This window comes from Lissotriton helveticus, chromosome 5_1 (assembly GCF_964261635.1).
Source record: "Lissotriton helveticus chromosome 5_1, aLisHel1.1, whole genome shotgun sequence".
NCBI lineage: Eukaryota > Metazoa > Chordata > Amphibia > Caudata > Salamandridae > Lissotriton > Lissotriton helveticus.
Window position 1 is genome coordinate 990,264,875 of NC_136065.1, and position 13,370 is coordinate 990,278,244.

A 13,370-nucleotide genomic window follows, 5' to 3' on the forward strand; every position below is an offset into this window, starting at 1 on the left:
AAATATACAGCTAGAAAAATAGAGGGATAGATAATAAGTAAAATAGATTAAATAAACTTCAAACAAGCAAAGGATGGCAGAGATTCAGAGAGGATACAGAAAGCATGCCCAGAACCATAGCTATGAATGAGAAACAAGATGGCCGCGCCCGTTCACGACCGCGTGGGTAAGTTCGCGCTAAATTTTCCTCGCGAGCACGCGCGAAATTGTACTAGCGAGCAGCACAGTTTGCGAGATTACACATAGCGGCCGGAAACGGAAATACGTCACGCAAACAAGATGGCCGCGCCCGTGTACGACCGCTAGGGTAACTTGGCAAACGTATAGCTACAAGCGCCTCGCGAACACGCACGAAAGCACGCGAACATACACGTCGCAAAAAAAAAATTAGTGTATTCGCAAGCATTCGCGGCTTCCGAAATCGATCTCGCACGGATTCGCGCCCCAAAAAACGCGCGAAATTGCAGAAATAACGATTTTTGCTAAACTGAAAGCAATGAGCAGGTGCAAAAGTTCAAACTTAACATTTGTAACATTCACTGTAGTGCTTCCTGAGGGGCCCCTCCAGAGTTTGCAACTATTCTATGACCCTGCTATGACCCAAACAGCAGGCTCATAGAATAGCTACAAGTAGACCATAAAGGTCCTGTGAAAAAAAATTTCACTGCAACAGACAGCAATTTACAGATAAGGAAGGAAGCAGGTGCCAGCCAGACTGGAACTTTCTAAATAACTGACACATTAATTAACCCCAAATTAATTCATGGCAGTTGAAGTAGGGGAGGTGTGCTTGCTTTTTTCACCCCCCATAAACTACAGTGATAAACAAACCTAATGGGTGGCATTGAGGATGTACCAGAGGGTGGCCTGGGTGTCCCAGAGGGTGGCAGTGGTGAAACAGAGGGTGCTGTGAACCTGTGAGATAAACCAGACGTAGAAACAACATAGTCGCGGCCGTTGCATGCCGAAAAGTAAGTTCGCAATTGCGAAATTGTCCCAAAATCGTCGCGAACGCTCGCCAACACAAAAAACGGGAAAATCCGCAAATCCGCGAGAGTTCGCGTATCTTCGCGGATTGCGAATCCGTAAATCCGCAATTTCGCGTACGCGAGATCCGCTAGATCCGCCCATGCTTACTGTCAATATCAATCATAATAGTATCATCCTCATCCAATCAACCGACCGCAACCTCAATCTGATTGATCACATTTTTCCACTCATCAAGGAGAGAGTCACTCGAACACACCCCTCATCTCCATCCAATCGTTCCTTTATCTTTAACTCCCTTTCAGATCCCGAAGTTAGTCAGAATTCACAGCTATCCCCATCTGTTCCGTCATCAACTCTAGACCTCAATGACCTTAGACACCCCTACTCTCCATCCAATCGTTCCGATTCTTTCAACTCCCATCTGGATCCAGAGGTCAGTCAGAATTCCCAACTGTCCCCATCTGATCTGACATTAACTCTAGACCTCAAAGACACCACACCTAACAACGCACTCCACTCTATACCCACCTCACTCCACAACTCCTCCAATACTCTCTCGATGTCACCTCACCCCACTATACCTCCCCCACCCTCCCCCTCACCAATACACCCTATTCCTCCCATCAGCAAGTCAGCTCCACCTACACCCCTACAGTTCCCAACATAGACGGCTCACAAACCCCTTAACCTCCTCTTCCTCTCCCACCCTCCCTCTCTCCTTTGCTCCCAGCACCTACCATCTGTCCGTCACCCCCACCTATACCCCCACCGACTCCGGCATAGTCGACTCTCAGTCCCCTCCTCTTCCGGCATCCTCACTCCCCCACCTGATTGACATTCACTCAGCAAGAGCTCTTTGAATTGTCACGAACTTTGACTCCCCCTCAAATTACACTGAAGAGGCTACTACTCAGCCTACGCCCTCTGTCCTCCCTTCCAATAAGGAAACTCCCACGCCTGACCCCAGACTTGACCAAATATTATCAGCCCTTGAACTAATCCAATTGGACATCCGATCCCTACACAACCTTATTTTACAACAAACCAAGCCCACTCTCTATGTACAGGAATACAGTTCTTCCTCACACTTCAAGGCATATAATCGCACCCATCCACGTCTTGCAAGTTCCCAGGCTCAGTGATCCCCACGTTGGAGCACTGTTCCTCTCCCTAATGCCATTTCCCACCCACTCAGGTTGATAAACCCCCTATCTGATTTAGAATTAGGGATCCTCCTTCGCTCTTACGAGGTACCGCACCCTCCACATAGCGTTGGACCTCCAGTTATCGCACATACAGACTCCCACATACAATCTGGTCCGATCAACACACACAGAGCCAACAGACTCAACTCCAGAGAAATTGTGGAAAACAACCTCACTAGAATCCCCCTTACAACTGAACCCTCTATAGGCGGGATCTCCAACCGTTCGATCGCGAGCTACCAGTAGCTCGCGTAGACCCCGAGAGTAGCTCGTGTAGCCCTTCAGCCTTTCCAGCTCCATTTGCCCGCCCTCACCCAAACCAGCCGATTGGATTGGAGCTAAGCTGCGGTGGGGGCGGGCGAAGTGGATGACGCTCCTCTCCTGGAGCTGCAGACTCCTCTCGTGAGAGTCTGACTCTTGTGGCGTCGGGTGCCAGCGCGGAGCAGTAGGAGATGTGCCTTCCACCGCAGGTAAGCTCAATGGTGGAATTAGGGATCCCGTGGGAGGGATGGCTGACAAGGCATCAGAGAGCACCGGTTAGGAAGGAAAAATGAGTGGAACAGAGGGCAGAAGGGGCACAAAAAACAAGGGGAAAAGGAGTGGCACAGAGGGCAGAAGGGCACAAAAACAAAGCAAAAACAAGTGGAACAGAGGGCAGAAAGGCACAAAAAACAAGGGGAAAACAAGTGGAACAGAGGGCAGAAGGGCACAAAAAACGAAGGAAAAACGAGTGGAACAGAGGGCAGAAAAGCACAAAAAAACGAATCGAACAGAGGGCAGAAGGGCACATAAAACGAGTGGAACAGAGGGCAGAAGGGCACAAAAAACAAGAGGAAAACGGGTGGAACAGATTGCAGAAAGGCACATAAAACGAGTGGAACAGAGGGCAGAAAAGCACAAAAAACTAGTGGAACAGAGGGCAAAGAGCACAAAAAACAAGTGGAACGGAGGGCAGAAAGGCACAAAATTCAAGGGGAAAACGAGTGGAACAGAGGGCAGAAGAGCACAAAAAACGAGTGGAACTGAGGGCAGAAAGGCACAAAAAACAAGTGGAACGGAGGGCAGAAAGGCACAAAATTCAAGGGGAAAACGAGTGGAACAGAGGGCAGAAGGGCACAAAAAACGAAGCAAAAACGAGTGGAACAGAGGGCAGAAAGGCACTAAAAACTAGTGGGACAGAGGGCAGAAGGGCACAAAAAGCAAGGGAAAAACGAGTGGAACAGAGGGCAGAAAGGCACAAAAAACAGGGAAAGCGAGTGGCACAGTGGGCAGACGGGCACAAAAAACGAAAGGCACAGAGGCAAAATACAGAATACAAAAATATAGGGGCAGCTAAGAACAGAAGGCAGAACGGGCAGAGAGGCATGGGGGCAGCGAGGGGAACAGAAGGGAAAACCGGGCAGAGACACGGGGCAGCGAGGGTACAGAAGGAAAGACCGGGGAGAGAGAGTACGGGGACAGGGAGGGGAACAGAGGGAAGAAAAAGGGGCACGGACCACGTACAGGCAGCGGGGGAAGACAGACAACAGCATTCACAGACACAACAATGATAATACAGGCAATACAATAGAAGCAATAAAACGTTGAAAGGCACATGTATAGGTTACCGTTACATGGCAGGCAGGTAAAAATAGATACAGCCAGGATCAGCAGTAGGATTTTCGTGCTGCTGTCTGATTGCTCACTTTCCACAAGCCCTTGGGTACCACTGCCTCTTACAACTCTGCAGTTATCTGTGTCCAGTAGTCAAGGCGAAGCTCATGATGAGGCAGGGGGGTAGAGGGGTATGGGGGGCATGGGATTGAGGGGGCATAACTGTTAAGTCATGGTTCAGGGCCACTGGTATTATGTGGCACTGGGGGACAAAATCATGCAGCAAAAAAGACAAATGATATGGTGTATTGCAGCTAATTTTGTGATAGTACTACTTTATTGTTTTGTAATTTGTACTCGTTAGCAGTGTCTCTGAAATTTTTTACCTTAATTTTGGACCTATTAATTGAAATGTCTTGAAGCGTCACAAATCCAAAGTCATTTCTTTTGGTGTTCCAGGGAACTCTTAAGTCAGGCCTGTGTTGGGTATTTTGTTCAAACCACAGTATGGGCTCTGATGAAATTAGGCTTTAAGTCAATGAAACTAGGCGTGGGGGGTCTCTCTGAAAAATGCTCGAGTTGCTTCGGGTTCAGTAGCTCACGGCAATTTTCACTGGCCAGAAGTAGCTCTGACTAAACAAAAGGTTGGAGACCCCTGCTCTATAGTATCTATCAAGCCGAGACTAAACTGTATCCTCATAAATTGCAGATCCGCTTCTAGACATGCAGCTGACATAGCTGACCTACTTATCAGTAACGAAGCAGACATTCTGATCTAGACGGAAACCTGGTTAAATTAAACATCTACTCCCATCATAGACATCCTGTTATCACCAGACTAGACAAAATGGACATGCCTGGCGGTGGGATAGCCTGCATACACCAGGTCAGCCTAACAGTGACCAACTCCAATGCCCCCGCTCTATCCTCTTGTGAATACCTATGCTTAACACCTTGAATGCTACAGCAATTCCCGCTGGGTGCTGGTCTCTCTTAAATCCCATTGTTCATGACGAGCTCAGCTCGTCATGAGTGTACAAGAGGTGTACTGCATGACGAGCTGAGCTCGTCATGAGCATGGAAGGGGTTAAACATCGCCAACAATAACAAACAAATATGCTCTTTACACACTTTCTCCTGGAGATAATCTCACATTCATAGAACACTTCATGGACATTCTACCGTCTAATGACAGCCAACAAAATAAGCAAAATTTCATGGGGGACTTTAACCTGCACTGGAATGACCAGAACAACTCTGGGGTAAACAGCCTCAAAGCTTTCCTTGCTGACCTCAATCTTAACCAAATATGTAACAGCCCCGCACACAACAAAGACGCAAATCTCGACCTAATAATCTCCAAACTTGACGCCACTCAGCTCGACTCGAACCACCCCTGCGATTGGTCTGACCACCATATCATCTCTTTCCAAGTCTGGGAAATGGTTAAACGACTCTCCTCACAAACCATGAGAGCTAAGATATGGAAGAGAAACTTGAATAAGGTCGGCTCTGAACTTATAGCATCAGCTAATTCGAACCATTTTTATCCCCCAGAAGACCTTGTTGATGTACAGGAGCTGACCAATCACTACTTTCAATCCGTGAACAACCTTTTAGATAAAATAGCACTGCTTCAACTGAAAAGAACTTCTACAAAAGACTCAAAACCATGGTATGATGGGAGACTAAATGAAGACAGACGTTCTCTTATAGCTATTGAACGATGATGGAGGGCCGTCCTCTCAGCTGACCACCTCAAGCTTCTTAGAATCTCCAGAAAAGCTTATTTTAGAAAGATCAGAAAAGCTAAAGCCATCTTTTTCAGGTCTCAACTAGACCTAGCCAAGAACCACCCCAAAAAGCTATTCGATCTTATCAAAGTCCCGACAAAGAGCTACCAAGTCTCCCTAGTGCTATACCTCTTTCTTTACCCAATTCAGATGAATTTGCCTTCTTCTTCGCTTCTAAGACTGAATACATTAAATTAGATCTTCTCAAAGAACTCCTATCTGTCTCAGACTTGAAAAAGAACACATCACAGCCCTTGGCAGGTGTCCAAACTAAGGACCTCGCACAATTTAAAGTAAAAAACAACGCTACCTGGTCCCACTTCAACACCTACAGTGAAGATACCATTTTAAAGACGCTAACCGCTCTGAAACCCTCCAATCATTTCAAAGACCCACTCCCGGAAAATTACCTAAAAGACTTTTTTCTGCTGGTTCTACCCCTCTGGACCAAGATCATTAATACGTCCCTCCTTCAAGGATCTATCCCAGACATCCTGAAATCAGGTCAGGTTTTGCCCATCCTAAAGAAACCTTCAGCTGACCCCTCGGACCCAAATAACTATCGTCCAATCTCTAACATTCCCAAGCTAGCCAAACTCCTGGAAAAATGCATTAACTCTCAGCTGAACAGCCAAATTGATCAATTCAGCCTACTTAACCAATTCCAATCAGGCTTCAGAGCAGGTCACAGCATTGAATCAGCCATGACACATGTATTAGATGACGCTCTGAAAATCCTAGACCAAAACGAAGCCTGTTTACTAAACCTACTTGACCTGTCGTCAGCCTTTGACACCGTCAAACATGAAAACCTGCTTGATCTCCTGAAACACAGAATGGGAATGTCTGGAACTGTATTTAACTGGTTCACCTCTTTCCTCCAAAATAGATCCCAAAGATTCAAGGTCAACCAATCCCTGTCCAACCCCATGCCAGTCACTCTAGGAGTTACGCAAGGCTCCTCCCGTTCACCCACCCTTTTCAACCTTTTTATGGAACCTCTTACCGATCTTCTCAGCCTAGCCAAGATTCACTTCCACATGTACGCAGACAATACCCAAATCTACATCAAGATCCACTCACTTGACGACATCAAATCGCTCAACTCCACTCTACAAAAAACCCAAACTTGGCTCGCCAAAAACCATCTGAAACTAAACTCCCTCAAAACGGAATTCCTCTTAATCACTCCCCCCAACAAAACTCCCACTATCCTGGATTGGATGAAGCACCTAACAGCCCGTAATGGTCAACCTCTCATTGTGGACTCAGCCAAATCGCTAGGGGTAACTCTTGACAGTAACCTAACCATGCAGAAACATATCAGCCCCTCCACAAAAGGAGCTAACTTCCACCTGAGGACCCTGCATAAACTGAAACCCTTTCTGCCCGTCTACGATTTCAAAAAAGCAGTTCAAGCCTTAGTAATCCTTCACGTGGATTATGGGGCGGGAACCTTATGTGGCCTCCCAAGGGCCTCGACAGCCCCACTATGAGCCACGATCAATTCAGCTGCGAGACTCATCACGGGTTCTAATAGAAACTCTCACATATCCCCAGACTTGAAAGCACTCAACTGGCTAACGTTTGAAGCCAGAATCCATCTGAAAATTACTTGTTTGACGCACAAGGCCTTCTACTATCTAGCACAGAAACTGGTGCTCTCTGCGGGCATCAGAGCCTCCAGGAGTGCCAAGACTTTTCTTCTAAAACAACGATTTGCCAAGAAAAAAACCTATAACTGATCCTTTTCTGGGATGGCTTCCAGGATCTGGAATGCTTTGCCCAGTGAAACAAGAATGAACCCTTCCTCAGCCGCATTAAAAAAAGAAGCGAAAGCGATCCTCATGGCTAAATTCATGTGAACTCTATAACTGCTTACGGTACTGTTTTACGTATGATGTTTCTTATGCTCCATAGTTGATCTTCTGTTAGCGTTGTCTCTACGATTAGAAGCTGTGTACAACTTTTTCACTTACATTGTGGTATGTTATTACGTGCTTTCCACATTTGACTTATAAAGTGCTCTGTTACTCTCATGAGTCTTGTTCATACTATATAAAACCTTCAAAATAAAATAAATAAAATAAATATACAGAGAGTTCCTCAATTTTTAATCAAATCCTGAAAAAGTGTCTAGAAACATTGGTCATGCCCAGAAATTCAGTCCTGGTTCAGTACATTGCTGACCTAGAAGATTGCATCACTGACACAATTGAATCACTGATCTGGCCAAAGGAGGACACAAGGGGTCTCCAGAGAAATTGCAGTTTTGTAAACCAGAAGTTAGATATTTGGGGCACAAACTAGAAAGAAGAGTTAGAAAAGTAACCCTAGAAAGAATAAAAATAATCAAGCAAATGAAACTGCCCCAAACCCAAAGGGAGATGAGAATGTTTCTTTGAGTTGTTGGGTCCTGTAGGCAGTGGATTATTGGGTTCTCCCTGCTAGCAAAACCACTAATTCAATTGACCTGAAAAAGAGCAAAGGATCCAATTATCTGGAATGATGAGTGCGTGGAAGCGTTTGTGAAATTGCAAAATTGTCTGTGCGAGGCCCCTACGTTAGGCATGCCTGATTATACTAAAGAATTTGCATTGTTCTGTTGTGAGAGAGAAGGTTGTGCACTTTCAGAATTGACCCAAAGGCATGGATAGAGTAAACGTCCAGTAGCATATTTCTCTGCTACTCTGGATCCTGTGGCTTCAGCTTTACCTGGCTGCTTAAAAGCAGTAGCTGCTACTTGTATGAGTCTGGAGCAAAGTGAGTCGATTGTGATGGGACATCCAGTAAAGGTTTGCGTCCCACATTCAGTTGAGATTCTTTTGACAAGAACTCGAACACAGCACCTTACCCCTAGTCGGATGACTAAGTATGAAAGAGTGATTTTGGGAGTAGAGAATGTGACAGTAATAAGATGTACAGTAATGAACCTGGCCACATTATTACCAGACCAATGTTGTGATGAAGTGAAAGATGAAGTGGATCATGATTGTCTGGATGTGACTGAAATGTGTACTAAGCTCCGCCCAATATCAAAGAATTGCCCTTGAAAGAACCAGATCATGAGCTCTTTTTAGATGGCTCATGCATGTGAATAGAAGGAGGAGGACTTAGTGCAGCTTAGGCTGTATGTACAATTTCAGAGGTTATTGAAGCATCATGTTTACTGGGAGTCAAGTCTGCACAAGTAGCCGAATTGGTGGCCTTAACAAAGGCATGCAAAATTGGGAAAAATTGGAGAATAACCGTATTTACGAATAGTCAATATGGTTTCGGGGTTGTGCATGACTTCGGCCAGCTCTGGATGCAGAGGGGATTTCCCATACGAATGGCAAAAATGTCAAAGAATTATTGGAAGGAATACAATTGCCAAAAGAAATAACAGTGGTCAAGTGTGCTGCTCACCAGTCAGGAAATGACTATGTGGCAGTAGGTATCAGATATGCTGGCTAGATTGCTCAATGTTGTGCAAGAAATAAAATGGCACATAACAGAAAGATTGAAACAAGTGAGATCAGCTGCCAACTTATGTTTTTCTCAGCTCTAGAAACATGGGATGAGGTTAGACAGTTGCAAGTTGAAGTCGCGGCCAATGAAAAAGTAATCTGGATAAAGTCAGGTTGTGAATGAAGGACAGCAGATGATGTATGGGTATACACCGATGGCAGACCATTTATGCCAGATTGCCTACTCTCTCCTATGGGAAGAATGTATCATGGGGACACACATGTTGGTAGGGACTCAATGATTAGGCTATTCAGACAGAATTGGTACAATCCGAAATTCAGGTTAGTCGCAGAGAGCCTCTGCCGAGAAATGCTTGATCTGTTAGCAGCTAAATACAGGCAGGAAAACAGTGGTTAGTTGGGGTAAAATTGAAAAAGCAGAAGGACCATTCACGAGACTGCAGCTTGACTTCATAGAGTTGTCCCCTAGCAATGGAATGAAGTATGTTCTTGTCATAGGGTGTTTGTTTTCTCGATGGGTGGAGGCATATCCCATTAGGAGAAATTACAGTCTCACAGTTGCTAAATTACTGTTGAGGGATTTGATTCCTCGTTTCGGTTTCCCAGTCACTTTGGAATCAGATAGAGGAATACATTTATATAATAATGAAATAATTTGGTTAATCTGTGAAGCATTCAATAGAAACTGCACTGTGCATACCGTCCAGAGGCTTCTGGAGTGGTTGAGCAACTAAATGGCACAATCAAGTTGAGGTTAGGGAAAGTGTGTGCATCGACATCACTGAAATGACCAGATGCATTGCCTCTTGTGTTGATGTGACGCCGAAGTATTCCTGACAGAAAATCAGGATTGAGTCTTCATGAAGTACTCATGGGAAGGGCAATGAGACAAGCATTTATTCCTGGACATAAATTGATGAATATAACTGATGATCTGGTACAGGACTATTGCAAAGGATTGGCTGACCTAGTGCGTTCTGTCTCTCACCAGGTTAGAGAAGACGCAGTTTCCAGGCAGCCAACACAGATGCATGATTTGAATCCTGGAGACTGGGTGGTAGTGAAGAAACACTCAAGAAAGTCGTGCCTAGCACCCAGGTGGGTTAAACCACGTCAAGTCATACTGGTCACTACTACAGCAGTGAATTATTCAGGTATATCCAATTGGATACATGCCAGTCATACTAAAATAGTTCCAGACCCTGCAGAGAAATAGCAACAGACTGAACCAGTTGAAACAGCTGAGGATTGTGTAGTCAAAGAATCTATACAGATATTACCAAGGCCAGAAAAACTATGGAGCATATTACCAACAACTAGCGATAATTATCGCTATGTTGGCTTAGCGGCAATAATTTTATCGCCGTGTTGCGGCGATTTTGTATCGCTTAGGAGCCTTGCTATTATCAAGGTTTATCTCCTAAGCGATAAAAATCGGCCGAAATGCATAAATATCGCTGTAAAGTCAGCGATATTCATGCATTACCGAGCTAATGCTCTTAGCCATGTTATCCACCTCCCATTGGATAACATGGCTAAGAACTGCTCAGGGCAGGTGTTAGCTTTTGGAGATATTCGCGCTTAGCGCGAATATCTCCAAAGGTTGGTAATAGGAGATAGCGATGTTAGCGACTGTTTCCAGTCGCTAACATCTTGGCACGCCCACTTTGCATGTCATTAGTGATAAATATCTCTGACATGCAAAGCGGGGCCCAAGATGGTTGCTATCTCCTACTAGCTGTTGCTAACTGGTGTTAGCGACAGCTAGGTAATAGGGAGATAAATTTATCTCCGCTTTCCTGGCTTTTAAAGCCAAAAAGCGGAGATGAATCCCTTGATAATATGCCCCTAGAGTACCAGATTCTGAAGCAAGAGACGAAGAACAACCGAGCACAAGTAAGGAGGGTTGGTTACCAGTGATTGACATACCTGAAGGTATTATGCAGACAAGAAGAAGAACCAGATTAAAGAGACAGGAAAGTAGTGAGGATCAGCTAGGTGTAGAAGAACACACTCAGGAAGAAGTGAACAAAATTACTTGAGCCCCTGAGAAGGATCAGAGAGGGAAAGAAGAAGATACCCAGGCAAAGACAAGCAGACCTATTCAAAGACCTGAGCAGGGACAGCCAGGAAAAAAAGAAAACGCTCAGGCAGCAGAACAACCAATTGTAGTAAGACCTGAACAGGACCAGTTTGGAAAAGAAGAACACGTTCAGGCAGAAGAAGAAGATCAATTTGAAGAAAGACCTGAACAGGACCAGATAGGAGAAGAAGAACAGGTTCATGCGGGTGAAACAACAATAATAAGACCTGAACAGAAACATGTAGAGAGTAGAGATGGGTGTAATTTGAGTCGCGCTATGCAAAGCTTCGCAAAGTGGTAAAAAATCTCTGCGAGCACGCAAAACTTCCGCCAACACGCGGAAATTGCTTGTTCCGCCCGTTCACTATGCTATTTTCCTGTTCACGAACGCTGTTTGCGTGCTCGGGGAGAAATGTCTCACAAACGTGCATTTTGAAAGCGCGAACAAGCAATAAATTCCGCGAAGCCACAGATCGTGGAATTTTTAGCAATTCCGCGTTCTCCGCAGAGTGCAAAATTACCTAAATTCCTCAAGCGGAATTTGCCGCCCAGGCCTAATAGAGAGTGATTCAGAACAAGAACTGATTGTGCCTAGACATACTGAAAACAGAAGAACTCTGGAAGGAGACGAAGAGTGTGCAAGTGCAGTTCAAATTAGAAGGGTCAAAAAAGGTGATAACTGGCCAGGTGGAGTGAAAATACTGAGATACTACCTGAGGAAAACAAACGAAAGACCAGAGCAAGTGAATGAGGTTACTAGTCAAACTCAATCTAAACAATCAATAGAAAGAAACATATGAAGAAGCCCAAGTCTGAAAATGTAAATAACATATACAAGGCCCCTGAGTGGACCTATGCACTATTGAAAGAATTTGAACATTTAAATTTAATTGAGGAATCAGAAGAAGTAGACACTGCACAGATTGATAAAAGAAATTTGAGACCACCTTAAAAATAAGAGCTTGAATTTCCAAAGTGCAGAAAGAAAGAGGAGAAAATATCCTTACGGATTAAAATGGCGAGAAATAGAGTCACTGAGCAACTGAAACGAAGTTTCATACGAAGATGTTGTAAAGCTGGTATATGTAGTATTTTATTAGTGGTTTTAATATGGTTATTTCTAACAGTGGCAGTAACTTTATTGATGATAGCAAATAAAAAGAATGATACAGTTACTAATGAAAAGACAGCTACCATGAAAGGAGATAGACTAGAATTAGAAGCAGCAGATGAGACAGATTTTCATCATACAGTATCAGATAATGACACATCTTTAAATGTGTTCACAAAGTTGTTATTCCAATACGTAGAGACAATGGAAATTAATGATTGTCATGTTTGAATGAAATTACCAGCATCAGTATCAGAGGGAGTTACATATCACCACTTACCTTTAACATATGGCATATCATGTAGTGTTCTAGCAAGTCTGTTTTATGCAACAGGAAAACTTCAGTATTTTTATTCAAACTTAGATGTAATATTTTCAGAGCTTCCTATTCGAAAGAATATGAATCCAGTACTTAGTAGTTAAGATGCACAGTTTATGGGTGAATTTTTCTTAACAATTAAGTCAATATATATAGCTAAAGCACACAAGAATACTTTAACATGTATATTACATAAAGAAGAAAAAGTGTTTTTGAATTTAATTGAGGAAAGGAGACAGGATTTTCAAAAGAAAGCTGCTGAACCGAAAATCCATGTACCACCATGGACTGGGAAAAAGGGAATTTATGCAACTGGCAAGGCTCATGCTGCGATGTCCCTGGACTTTGTGAAGAAAGGGAAAACCTGCCTCCATAGATTAAAGACATATTATGTATTTATTGGTTCCAGTGAATGTGAGCAAAACTTCCTAATTTTGGAAGGTTGGGGACTAAAAGGGAGAACTGATCCAGAATTTTCTGGGGTTTACTACGTGTTTGGTAATAATGTTTACTATAGTTTGCCTGCACAGTGGTATGGAAACTACTGCTTTAGGATAGTATTTCCGAAAATTTAGCAAGTAAAAAGAATCACTGGAAGCAATGAAAACAGTAACGGACTAACACGAAGAAAGAGAGCTCGTTTTTCAAAAATAGTAGGTGATATAGTTGGTGCATTGATACCTTCAGTGGGAGTAATTCTGAATACACATGGAATTTGTAACTTGACAACAGTGGTTAGCCGCCTCTAGACTGATACTGCTCGGGGTTTCTTGATGATAAACACAGAAATGGTTGCAATTAGGTCT